The sequence below is a fragment of the Mya arenaria genome, chromosome 8 (genome assembly GCF_026914265.1).
Source record: "Mya arenaria isolate MELC-2E11 chromosome 8, ASM2691426v1".
NCBI lineage: Eukaryota > Metazoa > Mollusca > Bivalvia > Myida > Myidae > Mya > Mya arenaria.
The window spans coordinates 13,713,075-13,737,377 of record NC_069129.1 but is presented as its reverse complement, the minus strand read 5'-3'; the positions used below and the strand labels follow the sequence as shown (position 1 = coordinate 13,737,377).

Here is a 24,303-nt window from a genome sequence, read left to right as displayed (position 1 = left end):
GTAACATCGCAACAACCTTTGGGAGACATGAAATTATTTTACCAGATGACAAAATTTACTGTGTTTGAAAAGAATACAGTTCTGCATACGGGTTTTTATATTTACTGTTATCGCATTTGTTATTATTAAAGGACATAGAAGTAAATTGCCTGTTTAATTGCCTACGCATGACATGAATATTTTACCTCTGCCTAAAAGTAAAGTTTTGTTTAGGATCAGAAAATTTTACCGAAAAGTCACTGTGTTAAAAAAAGAATATAGTTTTGCATAGAGGTTTTTACATTCAATGTTATTGCATTTTTTTTTTTTTTTTTTTTTTTTGCTTTTTATTTACTTTTGGTTGTTTTTGTTTTTGTGGGTTCATTATTTCTCTGAGGTGTAAAGACATTTTAATATAAAAGGACATAGAAGTAAATTGCCTTTTTAATTGCCTACGCATGACATTTATATTTTATCTCTGCCTAACAGTAAAGTTTAGGGATCGAAAAATATATTGTCAGTAAGAGTAGTATGTGCCATGTTAGAATATGGCATAGATGAATTATTTTCAGTAAAATGTTATCATCAGTAATTGTGCTATAACATATATATATATATGTTTATAATTTATAATGTTTCTAAATGTCTCTTTTATCTTTTAAGCACGCTGTAGATATTAGATTACTGTATTCGGTTAATAGGCAAAACATACCAGTCAGTTGCATACTATCACGGTCATCGCAGTATCTAATATTTGGCGGGATTTGTCCGAGGGTTCAATAGTGATTTGATAATTATGATGACCGTAGAAAAGCGGATTTTAAGAAAAACTGTTGTTTCGGAATGGTCTATTCTGTTCTGTTAATAAAGATTGATTTTATTAAGCCACGATTTCGTAGTGATAATGTATGTACCTTTTTCTGTCTGTTTATGAAGTTTGAACGATCGGAATCCCGCATAAGTACGAGCCTACAAGCGGTATGAACGCACAGCAATGATTTGTACGTCAAATGTCAAGGACACAATACAAGTTAAATATCAAAATGAATACTGTTGATAGAACTTATTTTGACTAAACTTAGTCCGGGTTGAAACTTTACCATATATACAAGGATTTTCAACAAAACGTAAGTACATCAATCGGTCCTGAGAAAACATTGTCCTGGCTGTATTGATCATACATAGTAGGATTTTCAAAACGGTTTCACAATTATAAGGCGACATAGCACAGACATCAGCCAGGCCTGAAGGTAACACTGAGAGGTCAACATTTGAAACAGTACTATTGAAACATTAATTAATTGAGTACACAATAATTTGAGATGTTCGAGTTTTTTAAATTTTCCAAGTTGATCGTTACCAAATAATATATCATACTAAATATAAATAGTTTTCGTCTTACTGTTGAACTCCATGTAAGTCTGTGTTGCAATAACATGGAAAATATTCTGACTGTGTCTGAAGCTTATTTAGCGGGCTTGACATGTCGCCACTTGGCGTCTATTATTGCCGTTGTTGAGTTTATAAAGGTCTCCCATCACTCTATAGAGGCTACGTTATTGCTTGACTTTGTCACAGCCCAAAGTGTGACTGAAACATATTTCTGAGGCCAAGGGGGTGGGTTAATCCCATTTGTTTGTGGGAAATTTGCCAAATGAGTAACCGCGGACTCTACGATGAATGAAATATGTGGTCCCACAGCCCTGAATGTTGGATATGTTTTTTTTTCATTGGTCTTGACTTGTTGTAATTTAGAAATTGGATAGCATGCGTGTCTTAAAAATCTAAAAGCTAGAGTACGCTAACTTTGATATTTTGAAAGGATGAGTAAGACTCGCGGACAGTTCATTGGCAAGAGAGTGTTCTGAGATCAGGACGTTTCGTCCAGTGTGCATACATATATAACAATGTAAACTGACCTATTTGTTGTTGAATTCCCAGTTGCCTCACTACTATCTGAATTCTAAATCATCTTCAATACCAAAGAATATGTTGACATTTTGTATTGATTTATTTTTCTAGTTTTTTTTTTTTTCAAATGTTTATCTACATATTTATTTTGTTTTTGTTTGTTTTTTGTTTGTTTTTGTTTTTCAAACGGCCCGCGTTCGATTGTTTCCAATTAAGTATTCAAGTACGAGGTAATTATTACCCATACTGGACTATCTAGACATAAACATGTCGCCCCTAGTTCAGTGTATGCTCTTTTTCACTGGATATAATTTATTTTCTATATTTGAATAGTTTTTATTGAATGAATTAGGCGTGGGTCAAAAACCTACAATGTACTTGGACCCGAAGCTCACCATCAACTTGCATAGCATATACCATGTATCATTCTGGACTTCTATTAGTACAATGGTTGTGTACAAGCTTTAAATAAGAAGAATTGAAAAATTGTTTATAATATATACATTTTTTCCGATATTTTTTTTCTTGATGCGTTTGTTCATTTGACGTTATGTTTTTGTGGTGACATGTATTTAATTGTTTATGGTTAGACCGATTTGTGAAATCATACTCTGAAATACCTCATCCTATTATGTAAAAACGAAAACAGAAAATAATTATTTTTTGTCACCACAACGTGGATAATAGATCATCAAAATAATTGTAATAATAAGTGTTTGTTTACCGGGCTCGGTAGTGTTAAAAGCTGATTAATATATCGTTCTTTATGCCATGCATAAGTCCATAAAGTCCTTTACGTTTTATTCCATAATTTCAAACAGTAAATATATATGAAACACTGAATATTCTATAAGTTGTTCGAATTAAAAAAAATGGCATCTAGTACACTATATGAATTTATTATAGACTTAAGGACAATATACCTGCCAATGAATGAAACGGTTGTGTCTTAAATACAGAATCCTTCACGTTCTTACGTCAAGTTATGCGAAATCAAAGATTGAAGTAAATACATAAAAGTTGATGATATGCTTGTCACAAGATTTTCAGGACATTCGTACTTAAGGACCTATGCAAATTTATATGTCGCAAAAGTGCAAATTGTTTTAAATTTTCAACCGATAATCTCTGCTCAGTGAAAGTCGTCTGGTTAAGAACTTAAAAAGATTATGAATACAATTCAAACAAATGTTAATATTTCGTAAAATTATGTTAGTGTTATTGTTCTGTTCTTCCTTCTATTTTGTTGCAGGAAATATGGCCTTTGTAAGCTTCATGTAAATAACGATATGATCTTAAGCGATCCTTCCTGAAGAAGTAATAAAAATCAATGTATAGTGTATGTCGCTTAAACGTATTTCATATGAAAGCTCTTTTCCATGTAAATTAAATAAGGATTTCGTTTAAACCTTGATAATTATAAAACAAACGTTTTTATTTCCGACTCAGTTATTTATTCAACGGATTGATTTAGATATATCATTGGTGTATGAGGTAAAAGTCATGTTAAGAAACACGAATAAACCTTACATAAACACAACTGTGCATTTACTGCTAGGACGTGTTTGCAAAGTGTTTGTTATGTGTTAATTAGTCTTTAAAACATGCAGTAAATGCCTTTCAATAACATAACAGTGATACACCTCTTCGTCAGTCAAAATAAAACAAAATCTTATGTCAAATAGTCAATAGGTTTGTCAAGCATTATGTTCTGTGTGTACCGAGGACTTTTCTAAACTTAAATCTTTTTCCGTTACAGGGATTTCAATAAAAAAGTCGAATCAATTTCAATGTAGGCCTCATTATATTGTATAAAATTCCGCTCCTGTGACCTCATTCTTTTCTGTTTTTTTATACTTCAACGGTTGTCTCGACTTCTATGGTGTAACCATAACCTGGGTTTAAGTGAAAACGTCAACCCCCATTTATTTGGTGTTCAAAAGTCGCCAGCGGATTTATGTGGGCCCTTGTTATTCGAATACAAAACAAAATAACCAATTTTAAAGGTTTTACTGACTAAGAATTGTTTCAGGAACAATATAATCCCACAAATTAGTAAAAAGAGTTGAAACTGAACTAGGTGTCGTGCAACCAATGAACACATTCTTAATATCTGAACAATTAATATTTGCAGTCGGACTCCTCTGGGAGAGACATCGTGAAACGAATGAGTATGTCTGGAAAACTGAAGTTCGATTTGTAATTGAAATAATTTCTATAAATTGATGGGAAAACTATATAAGATCCAATTTTGAATAAATTAAATTGTTCCTAGATTCATTTTGATACATATTTAAATGAATCTTTGAATCTTAAACGTTCAAAATATCTTATATTTGTTATACATCGTCTACCCCCCATTTACATGTGTTATGCCAATGTTTAAAATACAATTCAACTTAATTAATGTCTGGAGCCGTATAATAATAAAGTATGTAAACCCCTTCTAAGGGGCGTAGGTTAGAAATGGGAAAGAGGGGCAACCTATCACCTTTATTAACCACAAAGTGATCGACACAAGGAAGAAGTTGTTCGACCGCATACACGATGGATTCAAGAAAAAAAACGGTTAGTGGCAATATCAATTTGATATTCAATCTAGGGAATGTTCGTGTATCGCTTTGTTTAAATGGGGTATAGATACGCGGAAAGATGATGCACAGACAGTCTTGGCCTCGCGTCAGGACCTACCGTCTGAGGCGAGTGTTGTACCTTCTTATCTTATATTGTGCATTTTCTCGCCTGCTGTAACCGCTTTTATACCGTATCAAATATTCAACAATAATTGTCAAGTGCACCTTTAAATCTTTTTTGGAGAGATTAACTGCTCTACATTCATTAAAACAAATAATTTTTCTTAGTGTAATTTTACTGTATGGTTTCTGGTGGTTCTCTAGTGAAATAATACGTTACTTATTTGTTTTGCAGTCATTATTTTCTTGGAAAAAAAGCCTCACATAATTATTTCGATTGGTTTAACAATCAAACAGATACGAGTGAAACTTACGTATATTCCTAGCATTTCAGTTTTTTTTTCAAATTGAAAACATAATAAATTAACAATGTATATAGATTTCACTCTTTTTTAAATTCTGAAATGATTTTGAAAAACGCACGTGCACTAGGTGTTTTAAGGAATGCCATAACGGTATATATTAGCAAAGAGTGGTTTCTATTTGTTATTTAAAGTATAGGAACAGTGGGTTTGCAACGACAAGTCTGTTTAAGTCTGAGAAAAAAAGTATGCAATCGCAGACAACATTACACCAGAGACATATTTAAAATCCAATCGCCAGTTCTTCCTCCAAGTATAGGGCCGTCGATGTCTGACCCTCCATCAGACAATCGTTTTGGCATTGGCATAACAGGATGTGGACATCATACACAACAATTTCAACTTTTCGTATTAAACTATTACTTAAATGAGTCATTCATGCTGCATTTTGCATATAGTCATAATAACTTGTAATTTTTATACCCGTTTTATAATTAATGATGTTCTTCCAGCTCACGAAAATGAAATAGGCTAGCTGCTAACTACGCGTTTGGATACCAGGGCACGTTTTTGGCATACATTATCCCGCCGGAGGATTTATTCCGACAACCATCGCATTGCTCATCGGTATCGCCATATATCGGGAGAAAATACCGAAATACACGGTTAATAGCTTGTCAACGTTTTCCGGGTGGTTCCGTGGTCTTGTGTCACACAAGTCAATCCAGAGACAGCAGTTTCTATTCCCAACCGCAACACTAATATACTAATCATCTTCCGGGATGGACGTTAATCGGGGTCCCGTGTGACAGTGCTATATTTTGCGGCACGTCAAAGAATTGGATTGGCTCAAACCAGGGTTTTATTGTGTCTGTGCACCATTCTCGAATTATTTTTAATAACTAACACTCTTACCAGAGCACTCGTCGAATGGGCAAGGCCCGAGTGCGAGTTTAAAGAAGCTTACACACCAACTGGTGGTTGAAGCAATTCAGCAACCCAGTCATAATTGCAAACAATGCTGCTTTTTTACAAGAGTAATGCAATGATGAAAACGGCAATAGAGCATGTCATTGGACAAACAACATGTATGTGGTTTATTAATAATGTCATAGATTTTGTTGTTATTGTTTATTAAGGTTCATAAATCTTCGTCTTAGTGTGAGAGTAAGATCACAACCCAGCCCGACTTTAAATTAAAATTAGCTTCAAATATTGTTATGAACACAGCAAATAAAATGCAAGAAATAATACTTTGACAATATATTGAAAGGATTGAGGAGATGGCTACATAAATCATGGTTACCGAACTGGCATCTTAACGTTGTCAGTAGGACTAAAACATTCGAACAGGGTCTGCCGCGAGACATTCAGACCACTCTACCGACTGAGTTAAGTAGTCAAATTACATTATATATAATATTGAACCTTTCGGCGACATATACAGTACAACATTTGGGGTACTTCTCCCAAAGGTTGTACTTTTTCATGAACATCCGGCGCTTTACCTTTAGGCGACAGTCAAAAATTGTATATTCTCGATGGCTAGTATTTTGGGAAAAAACATCATTAATTATGCTTTACTACATTTATTTATGCATATTTTATGAAGGAATATGCAACGGATATATTATTATAGGATATATAGCATGTAATGATAATGTCTTCCAAAGGTTGTTCAAATAGGCAAAATGTCCCAAAGGTTGAATTTGTATATATATATATATATATATATATATATATATATTTAATAATTGAAATGAAAGAAGTCGATCATTTTCATGTACTAAATCGTTAAAAGGTTTTAGTATGTACGGAAATAAATATAGAGAAATAAATTACTTGACATGACACAGCCGTACACAGCCATTTATTATTTTGTACAAGTACATGCTGAGCCAATAGTTCAGAACTTCAGAATCTTTACTGCTCTAGAAGTTTAATGGAAACACTTGTGATCTGCAGTATTTCTTAACAATCAAAGTCACTGTTATCTTAACATTCCAATGACAGGATGATGAGGATTTAAAACCAGTGTTTCCATGTCTAATATGTTGTTTAAATAATTCAGCGTATACTTTGTTGCAACCCTTTTAAAGGGACTGTCTCACAGATAATAAAATAGCGGAAAAAAATAAAATTGTCGAATAATGACATACACTTGGCATCGATGTGTACAATGCATTGAAACTTACTAATTGAAGTACCACATAGTTTACAACTTATTTAAGTTTAGCAGTTATATTGTATTTTACCATTAAAAAAAGATTACTGGGTATGTCTACCAGGTAGAATTCATTCCTTATGTGTGATTGGCTAGTTGGTGTTTTCACGTGATACTACCGAGATAGCTTTATAATTTAATTATGTATCCCATAGTCATGGTAGCTCAGTAAGGAAGACGCCGAATTTCAATTTTGGCGACGCGGGTTCGAACCCAGTCTCGGACACAATCTTTTTTTTACATTTTGGTACTTTTTTACAATTATGACATCAAAGCGTAACAAATTCTATTAGATTAATGTCCTGAGATTCGTTACAGAAAAAAACTTTTTGGTGCAAATCTGTGACACAGAATTTGCTTAATGAAACCCCCTCTGTCCCCCTCTACTTAAACACTGTTTACACTCCGTACCTCTTATACCATCCAAAATGTTACCTCTGTGTACCCTCCGTTGATACGTATGTACGGTACTAGTCAATAGTTTGCCCGCCATTATAATGTTTGTCGTTAGATGCGAACTGGGGATTGCAAATTTCTTTATATAAAGCATTAAATGTAAATTTTTGGCAATATCTGTCTCTAAATATATAAAGCTATTGTTTTTGTTGAGCAGGTGTTATTCGCCTATTGTTTGTTTTATTTTCGGCAATTTTAATTCGAACCTGCGCTAGACGGACCCACTTCAATTGCAAATCAGCGCCAAGGATTCAAACCTATTGTCTACTAGCCGGCGTTAATAAATCTCAATTGACATGCAGAATAGATCCCTGCATGGAATTCAGTTACATATACTTTTTAATGAGTTTTAAATAACCATGATTGTTTCGAATGAACCTGACAATGCCTAGCTGAACATGAGCCAAAGGAGCGTTAAGCGAAGAATGTTCAACATTACACTATTCGCTAAAGTTCCCTCAGTCGAATTTTCGAGCTCTATTTTCGGCTACTCAGGACAAAAGCTCCAGCGATCTAAATAGCTCATATTGTAGGGCTCGTGGCCTAGTTCATCCCCCCACTTTTCGTTATGGTCCCCTTAGTCGAAATTTCTGGTCAGTTCGTACCCAAAATGGCTTTTACAGCAGCAAATTTCGATTTTCGAGCTCTATTTTCGGCTACTCAGGACAAAAGCTCCAGCGATCTAAATAGCTCATATTGTAGGGCTCGTGGCCTAGTTCATCCCCCCACTTTTCGTTATGGTCCCCTTAGTCGAAATTTCTGGTCAGTTCGTACCCAAAATGGCTTTTACAGCAGCAAATTTCGATTTTCGAGCTCTATTTTCGGCTACTCAGGACAAAAGCTCCAGCGATCTAAATAGCTCATATTGTAGGGCTCGTGGCCTAGTTCATCCCCCCACTTTTCGTTATGGTCCCCTTAGTCGAAATTTCTGGTCAGTTCGTACCCAAAATGGCTTTTACAGCAGCAAATTTCGATTTTCGAGCTCTATTTTCGGCTACTCAGGACAAAAGCTCCAGCGATCTAAATAGCTCATATTGTAGGGCTCGTGGCCTAGTTCATCCCCCCACTTTTCGTTATGGTCCCCTTAGTCGAAATTTCTGGTCAGTTCGTACCCAAAATGGCTTTTACAGCAGCAAATTTCGATTTTCGAGCTCTATTTTCGGCTACTCAGGACAAAAGCTCCAGCGATCTAAATAGCTCATATTGTAGGGCTCGTGGCCTAGTTCATCCCCCCACTTTTCGTTATGGTCCCCTTAGTCGAAATTTCTGGTCAGTTCGTACCCAAAATGGCTTTTACAGCAGCAAATTTCGATTTTCGAGCTCTATTTTCGGCTACTCAGGACAAAAGCTCCAGCGATCTAAATAGCTCATATTGTAGGGCTCGTGGCCTAGTTCATCCCCCCACTTTTCGTTATGGTCCCCTTAGTCGAAATTTCTGGTCAGTTCGTACCCAAAATGGCTTTTACAGCAGCAAATTTCGATTTTCGAGCTCTATTTTCGGCTACTCAGGACAAAAGCTCCAGCGATCTAAATAGCTCATATTGTAGGGCTCGTGGCCTAGTTCATCCCCCCACTTTTCGTTATGGTCCCCTTAGTCGAAATTTCTGGTCAGTTCGTACCCAAAATGGCTTTTACAGCAGCAAATTTCGATTTTCGAGCTCTATTTTCGGCTACTCAGGACAAAAGCTCCAGCGATCTAAATAGCTCATATTGTAGGGCTCGTGGCCTAGTTCATCCCCCCACTTTTCGTTATGGTCCCCTTAGTCGAAATTTCTGGTCAGTTCGTACCCAAAATGGCTTTTACAGCAGCAAATTTCGATTTTCGAATGCAAGCGATGGAGTGCCTACAAAAGTTGAAGACCTTGTGTGAAACAAGGTGGATTAGCAGGGCAGATGCGCTTCGTACATTCAAGAATGCCTGTCGCGTTGTCTTTCATGCCCTTTATCAGAAAGCTGTGACCTTAGCTGACGAGTTCCAGGTACATATTACCTGTATTTGCATGTTGATTTCATGTGGTTGCCGATAAATATATGTATTGATCAATTGGTGCATATAGCAAAGCGTCTTAACGCAATAATTAACAATGCAACGGAACACAAATGATAAAAGCGTATTTGTAACAGTTCAAAATGCATCGTGTATTTGCCAGACTGCAGACTGATAATTTAAACAAGAGATGTTTGTCAAACATTATGCCCCCCCTGAGCGCCATGTTGTCAGGATTATATGGACAATTGAATGAAATATTCATGGACCGAAATGACAGCTGATTTGTCGCTAACATTGTATGCCGTTGAGGCAGTTTTAAGATTATGACCATTCAAAGTTTGAGGATAGAGTGTGTTATGACCATGACCTTTCACTCTATGACCTCAAAATCCATAGTAGTAGCTGGTCACCAAAAATCTAAATGTTAAGTTTGAGGGCCATGGGTGCAGGCATTGAAAAGTTATCACACAGACAAGCATTTTTCGTTCAAGGTCACTGTAACCTTGACCTTTGATCCAATGACCCCTTAAATCATAAGGGGTCATCTACAGGTCAGACACAACTCCAAGTCAAGTTTGAGGGCCATGGGTGCAGGCATTGTCCAATTATCACTTGAAACATTTTCGCATTCATGGTCACTGTGAACCTGACCTTTGACCCAATGACTCCTAAAATCAAAAAGGGTCATCTCCTGGTCAGGCCCAACTTACATGTCAAGTTTGATGATCATAGATTCAGGCATTGTTGAGATATCACTGGGAGAAGATTTGTTAACTTTTTTGCGTTAAAGGTTACTGTGACCTTGACCTTGGCCTGATGACCCCCAAAGTCAAGAGGGGTCATCTACTGGTCAGGCCCAACCTTCATGTCAAGTTTGATGACCATAGGTCCAGGAATTGTCGAGTTTGCTTTCAAGGTCACTGTGACCTTGACCTCTGACCCCTTAAATCAATAGGGGTAATCAACTGGTCAGGCCCAACCTCCAAGTCAACTTTGAGGGCCATGGGCGCAGGCATTGTTGAGTTATCACTCGGGCAACCTTTTATCGTTCAATGTCACTGTTACCTTGACCTTTGGCCCAATGACCCCGAAAATCAATATGGGCCATCTACTGGTTAGGCCCAACCTCCAATTCAAGTTTGATGGCCGTGGGTGCAGGCATTGTCGCGTTATCACTCAGACGACCTTTTACCATTCAAAACAATAGGGATCATCTACTGGTCAGGCCCAACCTCCAAGTCAAGTTTGAGGGTCATAGGTGCAGGCATTGTCGAGTAATGACACGGACAACCTTTTACCATTCAAGGTCACTGTGACCTTGACCTTTGGCCCGATGACCCCCAAAAACTGGTCAGGCCCAACCTCCAAGTCAAGTTTGAGGGCCATGGTTGTAGGCATTGTCGAGTTATCACATGGACAACCTTTTACCATTCAAGGTCACTGTGACCTTGACCTTTGGCCCGATGACCCCCAAAAACAATAGGGTTCATCTACTGGTCAGGCCCAACCTGCATGTCAAGTTTGATGACCATACGTCCAGGAATTGTTGAGTTATCACTCGGACAAGCTTTGGTCTACCGACGGACCGACCGACATACCGACATGCCTGTGCAAAGCAATATACCCATCTTCTTCGAAGGGGGGCATAAAAAAAAGTGTGCTAGCTGGTTTGGTATTTCGATATAAATTTAATGAGATCCGTATTCAGATATACGCGGTAAACTTCTATTAGGTATTTTGCATTCTTTTACCGAACGGTTTAATCGATTCGGCCATTAACGATATCGATCCAATGTTTTATTTTTGTTTTACCTAGATTGACCTTGCAGTGCACGACAAGCAGCCAGACAGAGGAACAGGGCGAACTATAATGTACAGGACCCCAGTCGGTATTGGAAGGTTTCCGTCTTCAACGTTTTTGTTGACCACCTGCTTCAAGAAATGAATACCCGTATCCAGTCGGCTAATGTGGACAGGATTTACGAGGCCTATGAACCAGACCTGCCCAAGACTCGGCAAGAGTTCAGTGAGAAAGTAAGGAGGTGGATTCTGCGATGGCAGGTGAATGTTGCAAAGCCTTGGACACTGCTGGCGACACTCAACAAGACATCGGAGGCAGCTTTCCTGCATATACATTATACTGCAGATACTGCTGACCATGTCTGCCACATCTGCCTCATGTGAGCGCTCCTTCAGATCCATGAGGCGTATCAAGACATACCTTCGTTCTACACTGACCGGCGAAAGGCTATCTTCACTTGGCGTCCTCCATACTCATCGCGATGTTAAGATAGACATAAATAAAATCATAAACACTTTTGCTTCAGTCAAATGCAGGAACTTGGATTTCATTTAAAGACGATATTTCATCGTAAACAAAACCAACTGGACACGCTTGTTTAATCATTACATACATATTTTCCATTTTGATGCTTGTTTGACAAATAAGAATCAAATATTTGTATTTCAGTTCTGTTACAGTACATCATACGTAAGACAAAAATAAATTTTAGTCAAGTGCGTTATGAAGCTATTTTTGATGACTAAAACGGCTCCAGATACACGCAAAATCGCACCATATCGGATCTATAGTTTTAAAAAAAAGTCCCCCGAATCCCCCTACCAAGTGGGCCTATACTTCATAATAGACCCAGCTACGCCCCTGAAGTTAGTACTATGTGAAGTTACAATCATATTGAAGACCAATCTTTTGTTTGCATTTAAAATTAAAATCAGTGTGGTAAGTAAATTTTGGATGATTTATTAAATTTAGCCTCATAAGGCCAAACAAAATAATTGTTTAATTTCACATAAATGGTATGTGGGCAAACTAAAAACAAACTTTTTTTGTTATGCCTTAATTGTAATAAAAACTCTCATGACTTAATGTTCATAAAAGACAAAATTATTTGGTACATTATTTGATACTTCATGTAGAACCATTTGTTGTTTGTGAAGCATATTCACTTTTAAAATTGCTTCTACTATGATTATTATATTTTATCCTTGTGACTGACTGGACGCTAATAATATAAATCTGACAGTGTTGAGTCAGTTAAAGAAGTAACTAAAATGTTTATCAATAATTCAATTATTCTATTGATGTCGAATGTGTGTCTATGGTTCTATGCCATCTTACATATCATTTATTCAGTGTTGATTCATCTTTGCCATTTAACCATGACCAGTAATCCTGCGTGATCACGCCTAGGTCTTAATACTTACATGTTCCTGTAGGTTGGGTTAGGAGTGGAGCCTCCAGAGAAGCCGACACGAGTTCTGATCACCCCCGGGGCACAGCCAAACTGCGCCTCCGGGAACCAGAATCAGCTAAGTGCGAACGTCGCCCTCCTAACTAATCCCGGCATGGCTGGTGTGGTCTTTGTCTTTAAGTCTGAAATCAATTGAACATTTTAAAACATTGGATCAGTAACAAGAAGTTTTTTATACAGTGTATTTATAAACTGTAACTAGTATACTTGATTTATTGAAATACTAATCCATTGAAAGTTCTAGATTTATGATTGCCATATAAAAGAGTTATCAAAATTCTTCCCATGTACAATACTTTTTGCTAAAATGCTAGGGTACTGACATGATCTTAGGTTTAGCGTCAGGCTTTGAGTTTATGCCAACCGGTAAAAAATTATTCTTGATCACGCCAGGGACAAAGCCAATCCACCAGAATCAGCTTATAGCATACAAGGCTGTCCTAATTTGTAGAGGCATGGTTACCAAATAATTTCTGCCTGATATTATAATTAAATATCAAATTTATGTTGTGTATTTCTAAATGACATAACATAACAGATCATGTGTTCAGAAAACTGTCTAGAGAGTTGTGCTAATGGGTGACAGCGCAAGGACTTGATGCATGGTTATGCCACACACACATACACCCAAAACAAATAATATATATATATCAGGTACATTAAGACTAAAATGAACCTAGGTTTATTAACTTTATTAATATTATGATTTATATTAATAAACCTAGGTTCATTTTAGTCTTAATGTCCTGATATATATATTATTTGTTTAGGGTGTATGTGTGTGTGTGTGTGGCATAACTATGCATCAAAACTAGCCAAATAAGTATATTTTGAAGATCTATATTATTAATTATATTATTTGATAATAGACTAAGAACTATGGCATATTATTATTAAACCCTGTTCATGTCCGCTGATCCAGCAGCGCTTCATATTTCTATGGGGGTGCAGGACGAAGTGAACCATTTCACAAGTGAACCAGTTCCTAAGTGTACCATTTCAGGACCAAGTGAACCACGTATGTATTATATAGTGGCTATTGTGTGATGGCACACTGCCTGAAAGGTGATAACTAGTAATTATCGCCATTTGAATGCATTACTTCACACATTTGCCACACTGTTAAAGATGTTTGTTTAGCTGTTAGAAATTGAAAAGGAATGAAACTTAAAGACTTTTACGTTTCATGACATTTAAAATAGTAGTTTTTTTCACTTCATGAAAGTAACATAAATACAATAGATGCATAAATATTATGATATTTATTACATATCAATAAATTAACAACACATGTTACAGTACAAAATAATTGAAACTATCCAAAATAAACCTTTTAAAGATATGACGAATAAGCAATTATATCAAATATACATGTATATGGTATTGTTCATAAGTCCATTGTGGATAATAAAGTCAAACAATTCAAAATAAATGTATTGCATAATATTGTAGCAACAAATTTAAATTTATTTACATTGAAGTTGAAGGATTGCCCTTAATGTATTTATTGTAATGAAGTAGAAGGCTACGAACACTTTTTTTTATAAATGTCCATTTTTGACAACTTTCTGGAATGCTATACATGAGATTTTTTAAAGATGTGGAATACAGAAAGAAGTTAAGGATATATAGTAATAGGTTATAAAATTGACCAAAAAGAGTATAATATTGTAAACATTGTTTTAAGTCAGATTGCCTATTGCATAAATTTATAAGACATACTTTATTTGTGAAAGGAGATCCAAACCGATAAATATTATGTACCATTTATATAATGATTTGAAAGTTCTTCAAACTCACTTGAACAATAAAAGCAATTCAAAACGTTTTTTGAACACTTTTGTTAATGAAATCACAATATACGGTTAAGGCATTATCAAAATGTTTACTATTCACCTCATTTGTTAAATGATACTGTTCCACTTCTATATATATATATATATATATTTATATATATTGTATGTAATGTTTGTTTTATATAAAAAAAAATAGACGTGTTGTCATGAACTGGCAGTTCCAAATAGAAAAAAAAAATTGATATAATAAAAGTCATATGCCACTATGTTTGTTCACAGCTTCTGTAAGTGAGCTGTTTACAAACTGATAAGGCCTATTAAAATTTGAGTACAATTATCCATTAATTACGCTTAAGACTTATTTGTTTTTGGGACATGATTGAGGTGTAAATAACAAACATAGAGAGGTTTTTGAACATATATTGAATAAAATTCAACAAAGTAGGATGTATTGATAATATATATTCATTATAACTTAAGGATTAAAAAAGGGTATTTTGTTGTTCATTTTTCTTTTCTTTTTTCAAAACATTTTTATATCAAAATACAAAATTCTAATAATTAAACACTTTGATATGATTAACAATATATTCTCATTACCTATAAATTGAATCATTTATAACCAGGAAAATAAAATCTGAAACATAATATAACATTAAGACAATATTCCCTATATAACATATAGATGGTTCACTACGTCTCACCAAGTGGTTCACTTAGTCCTGGTTCACTTGGGAAGTGGTTCACTTAGTCCTACATTCTTTCTATGGCTATCATACAATTTAACAGTTTAAATTAATTCATATCATAATGATACTGATTCTAAATCTTCAAAAAAAACAAATTAATTCATATCATAATGATACTGATTCTAAATCTTCAAAAAAAACTACATAATCTTAATAAATTATATAATTTAATATGTTTGAACAATTTAAATACTATTTATAAAATTTGAATGTAGCTATTTTATGTGTACATTAACAATACACAATAAACAGTTTTAATAAACAAAAGTACTGAATTTTCATTTTAAAGATATACCTGATTCGTATGAGTGTTGGAAGTAAACAGCCTTATGTAAACTTTGGTGTTCTGTACCGACGAGTTAATTTGTAAATATAATTACAGTGCCATTCAAACGTCTGTAGTGCAAGCATTTTACTGACCAAGATCAACCTTGAGGTTCATTTCTACAATTGCATGTGATATGTCTATACATTTATCTTTATTGTTCTTGAAAAAGCAAAAATACAAGCTGATAGCTAAATAAAGTAAATCTGGTAGAAACTAGTTTTCATATTCAAATCTATTTTTTACCAATGTCATGTATTTTCGCTGTAACGGGAGCGAATAGTCTAAAATAATAGACGTGTTATACGAGATTCTTCCAATCGCTAACGTCTAAACGGGAATGTGCAAAGGGGGGGGGTAAAAATATTGAAATTGTTTTAAGTGAAGTATTTTATGGTTGAAATTGATCATAAAGAGTTATATTCATATTTTACCATATACGTGAAATCTTATTTTGCACTAAACAAGCATTTAATCAAATTAATGCATTAAAACAAGTTGTTTACCTTTCCAATAAAACGAAAGTTGACTGACACAGACAACAATTATGCGAAGGGGAACAACTCGATACATTCGTTATAACTCGGCCTCCTCCGACAAAGCTTCGAGATAGACCTCGTTATACAATCGTAACAACTAGGCCATGGCCGAAATGTTCCGAGCGATTTTAAAACGGTGCCCTGAAGCCTTGCAGGTGCCCTTCATGTATATATCGTTATGTTTTGACAGAATGAAATGAAGAAAAGCCGTCAAACTCATAATTATAAGTTGGATATTTATTTTTTTTTGTACGGAACTAATATAAAATAACATTATCTGGTAATATTTCTTGTTTTTATGATATTTTATAGACGCTATATGCTTTAACCCGGAGTCCTGATCGGAACAACTACCCACTTTTGATACTTTAAACAATTTGTATGTGAAGGATTTGCCATATCAAAAATCTAAATAAAATCCCGTCAACGTACAGTTAATTGGACTACGGGAGCGAAACAATGGAATTCGTTCTCCGGAGTTTCGAAAGATCATAAACTGATAAAACTGATGTAAAAATACACAAGCAATTATTCATCAGGGTGTCATTTTTCTTTTCTAGAACATATGTAACAGTGTTTGTTTTTTGCTATTTTCAGAAGTTCAACATAATGCTGAATGTACTCAGCCGCGGGCTAGCAGTTTGTGGCTTCAGACAGTTTTCAGCTCTGGCTTCAAGACCATTAGTGTACCAGAATGTCATCCAAACAGACCTTGACCATTCACATATATCTACACATGCAGTTGTGTCGCAACCTCTGGCAGCAACTATTTCTAGCATACAGTTTCAACAAATTAGAACATACAAAGTTCGGACTAAACTGAAGCTGCGGTGTGCTGGATGCTATTTTGAACGTCGTCATGGTAGAATGTATGTAGAATGTACAATTAAAGGCAGGCACAAGCAAATGATGAAGGCAACTGGGTTTGGTATTTTCAAGGATGATTATGCCAAAGGTCGATGGCGTGAGGCAATCCACTGGAATTATCACGAGAATTTGTTTTACCAATCAGGGGACACTCAGACGTCAAGAATAACAAGCAGTTGGATGAGACAAAGACTAGGAAAAGACTTGTAGGATTATTATGTACTGATGTTCATAACTGGAACAGTTACAAAATGAAAGTCTATTTCAATCATGTAATTGTGTATTTTGTTTAAATTAAAACCAATTTGTCCTTTTTAATAAAATTTATAGTTGCATAGTCAGTCAATGTATGTAACAGATGAACCAGTGTAACAAGTTATTGAAAAAACTTCTGTTGATTTGTTGTTTATAAACTTTGTTTAAATACCTTGCCACTGTCAGATGTCAGGTTAAATCTGTGGGCACATTTCACAGTCCTGTTATTCAAGCCTTCAGTGTTTTTGTTGATATTGTTGAGCGTAAAACAGTAACATTTTGCCCCTGGTGCATAGGTCATTAGGTCAATTATAAGAAAAACTGTAAACACTTAAATTTGGCAGAATTTGGCAATTGCTTAAGCTCCAGCAACAAAATATTCTATCCAATGTTCATGACAGAGGTACATGTAACTTGGTCATGCATTGTTTGTCTTTGAAATACAGTTTGTAATATAGGCATGGTTGGATCATCATAAATGGGCCATGTCAGGTGATCAACTGGGTCATATGTTAGAGCAAATATTTCAAACACTTAACCTTGGAAGCCAAATTTTATTCCCAACCTTCAGGACTTTTTGTCTTTATAAAATGAAAGTCAGGTTTGGCTGTTAGTGCACTGGTGAGCGTCCGAGACCACATTTTAATCTGGTCAGAATGTGTTTTCATGAAATTCAGCTAAACTTAATAGTGGGTAATTTTATTTTTCAACCAATAGTTATGAAAGTTTGTGAGAATGTGTATATGAGAAAAAAACTGGGTTATCAAGTGGGCTATTGTATAAAACTTGTCAACACTCTTTGGGCCAATTTACCTACCAATTAAATGTATGCAGTGTCCTGGACCCACACCTTCCATCGGTCCAAGGAATAGCGGGGACTTTGACTTTCGGAACAGCCACACCCAGGTAAAAAAAACATCCTGCGGGATGTAACTGCTGGTAAAATCCCCCCACACCACAGTGACCCAAGGTAAGGCCCATTCCCCGCGATGTTTGGCGCGAAGACAAAACTACCGCATTCACTGGCACTAGGGCCACCTGGAAGGTTAAAAAACAACCCATTTCCCCGGTATTCCCCCAAGGGGGGCTCGATTTCAATTGTCTGATGCATTACAAACTACCAAAAACAACGAAGACGTGCAAGGGTGAATCTTTTTTTTCTTTAAACACATGATTTTTTGAAAATAAATAATATAATACATTTTTTCTTAAGCGTATTTATGAAAACGATGCAGCGTCAGGTTAAACTTTGTAATGTTATATATGCAGCTTCCTAGTCAAATAGCCCCCAAGTCAAAAAGCCCCCATTTTGGTCAAATAGCCCCCACTCACATTTTAAAATTGGTCAAATAGCCCCCAAAAAACGCCCCCACTTTTTATATTTTTAACCTGGTTATTAGAATGGCGAACGTCTTTGTTCGGGCGGGCGGGCGGTGCAAACTCACCTATGAAACTGAATAACTTTAGTAAGGGTTGACATATCTTGACCAAACTTTGTCAATAGAAAGAGTTTATGGGTACCTTTCATGGGATTGTGTTTGGGGTCCCTAGGGTCAAGGTCAAGGTCACTGTTACTAAAAATAGAAAAACAGTTGAAACTGAATAGGGTTGACATATCTTGACCAAACTTAGTCTATAGAAAGAGTTTATGAATACCTTTCATGGGATTGCGTTTGGGGTCCCTAGGGTCAAGGTCACTGTTACTAAAAATAGAAAAATGGTTCAAACTGAATATCTTTAGTTAGGGTTGACATATCTTGACCAAACTTGGTCTATTGTAAGAGTTAATGGATACTTTCATGGGATTGCGTTTTGGGGTCCCTAAATTCAAGGTCACTGCTATTAAAAATAGAAGAATGGTTGAAACTGAATAATTTAAGACAGGGGATACATATCTTGACCAAACCAGGTATAAAGGAAGAGTTTATTGATACCTTTCATGGGATTGCGTTTGGGGTCCCTAGATTCAAGGTCAAGGTCACTGTTACTAAAAATAGAAAAATGGTTGAAACTGAATAACTTAAGTTATGGTTGACATATCCTGATACAACTTGGAATAAAGGAAGAGTTTATGGATACCTTTCAATGGATTGCATTTGGGGACCCTAGGGTCAAGGTCACTGTTACTTTTGTCACGTAACGCCACCGTTCACTTAACTTTCGTGATAGTTCGTTCAGTAACCAACCAACAACTGTTCAAGTGTTCTAAGTCTTTATTGTTCCACGTTCTTTCTAAGTATAATAATCAGTATATAATACAGCATGACATTTAAGGTAATCTCACATCCTAACTGCCGTCCATTAAGGACCCAAGGCCGCGTGGCTTGCCTTGTCTAAGCCAACTCCGTTTTCACATCCCAAATCATCTCTTTTATACTGATTTGTTGTCTACATATGACAGCTTTACAACCACAGGAATACACGTTTTTGTAATTAACATGACCATTTTGTACATTTGTACCAGGTCGGCTGTCAACCATATTCAAATGACAATCAAATATGCCCTACATTACTAAACATACAGTATGTAGACACATATTCATTTACTTAAATCTTAATTATATCTTAAATATCTTAAATATAACGTATTACGTCACATTCTATAGTAACTCTGTTACGTGACATTCGTCCATTTTTTATCAAGATTTTTAAGAAAATCTTTGTGTCAACCCCAAACAATGGTTATAATTGAATAGATAAATAAAATCGTAAGAAAATATGTTTCTCAACCCCAAACAGGTAAATTAAAAAAAAGTAATTCCGACAAAAAAAAGATACGCAAAAGAAAATCTGTGCCTAAATCTCAAACAATGATGATCAAGTTGTATTTCCGACAAAAAAAGATACGCAAAAGAAAATCTGTGCCTAAATCCCAAACAATGATATCAAATTGTATAGATACCGTCCCTTTTTAATGCAAGATTTTCTTTTCGTAAGCAATAGAAAGTAAACTGACACGTTATTTGTCAAAATGTCGGACATAATATAGACTAATTGGTAATTAGCCCTCAGGTAATTAATAAACATAGTTAACAATTAGAAAATAACACTGCAGATTGAGTACAAGTAATTAACACTGACAGTACTGTTGTCAAATTTGGTAATTAGTCAATGTTTTATGTAGCGCTGTTTTTCATGTTATCATTCTGAAGACAGGGAATCATCGTTGTTGTTGTTGCTGCTGCCGTGTTGTTGTAGATGTAGAGTTTATAGCCAAGGGGTTGTTTGATTGTAGAATGTCCCCACCGACTCGAAATGTTCTGCCATTATACGACTGCTAATTCCGGAAGTGTACTTAGATAGATCTGTGCAAGTGTTCATGTTATTGAAGATGCTAACGATCTCAAGTTGGTGTTGTCCATCACACAGGAATCATCACGGTCCTAAAGACTTAATCATGTGACGTCAAGCTGAACACAGGTCATACGAGAATGTGTGCTTAGCTCCTCTGGATATTCCGAAGTGTAACCAATTGGTTAGCACATCACATACGCAATACCAGAATATAGTTCGATCCTTTATGAAACACCGATGACCACTTAACACAATATCGCCACTAGGTATATTATCTCGATATCCGCTGAAGAATAATGTTGATATTGACTGTTCGTATCACGTGACATATTACCTGTACTTTTACCTTTCATTGACATAAGTGTTGCTATTACCATGAAATTTTGTGTTGATATTTTCAAGCAGGCTTATATTTTGAAAGTGGCCCCATTTATAATTAATTACTGTATCTGTGCGTAAGTATTCGTATGTTTGATTTAATGAATGTTTGACCTAAGTTGTTTTTTTGTGAAACGTTTTGTTTTCATGAACAGCATTTTATTTTATTAAGAACCTTTTTATGCAATATTTTACAAAGCTGATATGTTAGCTCATAAGTAGTCCATTATTTTAAGAAAACTAATACATAAGTGATTCAATTAATTTATTAAATAACTCACACCCTAATGTGACTTCACAGGAGTCCAACAATTTTGTTGAAATTCAATATCTTGAACGTATCATCTCCAATCACTTTTAAGAAACCTGGTCTTTCTTGACCACTATCTTTGTTTATCTTTGTACAACTTTGTACATCTTCATAGTTATAAGAAAGCTAAACTCTAGCTTAACATGTTACCATCATGCTTATCATCTGATAACTTACAACTTTATAATTGATTCATTAGTTTTACCAAACTAATCTGTGAGTTACTTAAATAATTTAATTAGATTACTTACTACCTAACAAACAATTTAATTAGTGATTTCGAAATTGAAAATAACTTGCCGTATTCAGGCGATACACTTATATAATGACATCTAAGAAACTACTTTTCGTTTTGCACGCTTTCTCTCTCAGACCTTACTATGATCCAAACAATGATTTATTTATATGATTTTTAAAACTTTAAAACCATCACCAATTTACTCAAAATTATATAAAATGATATATTGACAAAATACTACAATTATTTACAAGACTATAAACTTACTTAATTTTAATGATTTCATATCATTAATGTCAAGTTAATTACAGGTAACATTGCATTCATTTACCTATCTGATGTGTTTGACAATTATTTACAGTTACATGACAACTGAAGTAATGAAACCTGCCATTTGTCTCCTTCTTCGACATAAAAAATATTTCATTTTGTATTATCTTCAGTGTTTGCACTAAACCCTGAGTATAAGTCATTATTTTTTTTTGTATTTATGCAACTTTCATTAATGTTAGACCTGCTAAATAAGTTTACTCAAATTCTTTTAATTACATTTCTTTCCATGTTAATTATTCAATTAATGTCCTTAAATGACTTAGTTTTCTTTTTCATCTAGTTATTCAATAATGTACTTAAATGATTCTTCGTTTGCATTTAACAACGTTTTTTTCACACCTGTTTTACTTTTTTTTATCGAATTTCTCAATATTTTTATCTTTGTTACCTTAAATACTCATTCTTTAGTTTATTCTTATTTAAATCAAATGGTTTTATTGTACTTAATAATGTAGAACGTTGTTAAGTCAGAAATTAGATTACTTAGGGGTTCTTTAAAAAAAAACAGCTTTGCTCTGATTACATTTATTATCCAAAACTTTAAAATTTTGCCCCGTTAAATATCCCAAAATTATAGCAACACATGTCATATCTAGGCAAGAAATACAAAGTAATAAAATGTCACTAACTTTTGTCCCGTGGCCTGGTCGCGCTGCAATGTCCATAGTCACTCGAACCGCAGTTGTCATCATGTACCTTTTTCTTTTACGTTTCAAATGTGATCCAATAGTTTTCAGTACTTCGCCGTTGTGTTCCACGTCAACCCTGTTCTTGAATATCCTGGTCACGGCACCAAACTTTTACGTGTCACGTAACGCCACCGTTCACTTAACTTTCGTGATAGTTCGTTCAGTAACCAACCAACAACTGTTCAAGTGTTCTAAGTCTTTATTGTTCCACGTTCTTTCTAAGTATAATAATCAGTATATAATACAGCATGACATTTAAGGTAATCTCACATCCTAACTGCCGTCCATTAAGGACCCAAGGCCGCGTGGCTTGCCTTGTCTAAGCCAACTCCGTTTTCACATCCCAAATCATCTCTTTTATACTGATTTGTTGTCTACATATGACAGCTTTACAACCACAGGAATACACGTTTTTGTAATTAACATGACCATTTTGTACATTTGTACCAGGTCGGCTGTCAACCATATTCAAATGACAATCAAATATGCCCTACATTACTAAACATACAGTATGTAGACACATATTCATTTACTTAAATCTTAATTATATCTTAAATATCTTAAATATAACGTATTACGTCACATTCTATAGTAACTCTGTTACGTGACACTTTAAGTAGAAAAACAGACACAGGCTGAAGTTCTTCTGTCTTCATTAAAAACCTGGTTTCGTCGCATTGCGGTGTTTCTTGTTTTATATGTATGCTGTATGCATGTTATTCCAAAACACTTTTTAACCTTTATTTTTACAAAATGAAGTGCAATTAACATTATTTGTATATTAATAAATCTGAAAATTTTACCAAGTAAGAATAACAAACGTTTTAAAATATATCTTGTAAATAATATATTATAACATCAAATCTACATTTTAAATGTTAAACTTTCTAAGTCATAAGTTTTTTGCTTTTTGGTGTTTTTCTTTATTTTAATATTGATTAAACTTAAAGCTGCGCTCTCACAGATTTACCGTTTTGAAACCTTTTTTAATTTTTGTCTTTGAAAGAGCAAATTTTTGCGTAAATATCTGCAAACCAGTGCTAAAAGATTAATGACAAAAAAACAGATTACAGATTTTCATATTTCTGTTCGAAAATTAACATTTTATGGCTAAAACTGAAATGCTTAAAACATCAATTTTTGAACTTGAATATAAAAATCTGCGATCTATTTTTAGGTCAACATTCTTATATAACTGGATTCCATGCATTTTCTCAAAAATCGGCTCGTTCCAAAATTAAGGAACAACAAGAATATATAATTTAACTTTTTTTTATTTTGAAATAATTTTCACATTATTCACATCTTTTAAATACACATTTACAATGTATGGTACAATGAATTATGCATTCTCATTGCACAATACAATATACATTAACATAGATGGAGAATGTATATCATATGTTAATACATAGTAATAAGGTCCTTAAGCAGCTGTCACTAATCTTCTGTTTCATTTGTTTTGGGGACGGTGTGCACATATATAGAGGAAATATTTTTTAGCAGGCCGGTGTCGGTCAGATCGCAAGATCTGTACATGTCCCATGCAGCGAACACACGTCCATGCATGGACCTGTACGCTGCCTTCTAGTTACACTTGAAGCGTTGTTCTGAGAGCAGGCGGATATATATACACATATTTTAAAAATATTACCACTTACCTTCAAATATACTTTCAAATATCTTAAAATATTACAACTTAC

At 34.8% G+C, this 24,303-nt stretch overlaps 1 long non-coding RNA gene across 2 annotated transcripts; it reads left to right on the top strand.

The window, feature by feature from the left end:
• Positions 1-15,781: 15,781 nt before the first annotated feature.
• On the top strand, positions 15,782-17,494 carry LOC128243599 (uncharacterized). Of its 2 annotated transcripts, none has more exons than XR_008262860.1 (2): positions 15,782-15,906; positions 16,834-17,494. It is a non-coding gene; the product is annotated as an uncharacterized LOC128243599 (long non-coding RNA). The 2 variants fall into 2 exon arrangements; XR_008262861.1 differs by having other exon boundaries at positions 15,792-15,897.
• Positions 17,495-24,303: the final 6,809 nt, after the last annotated feature.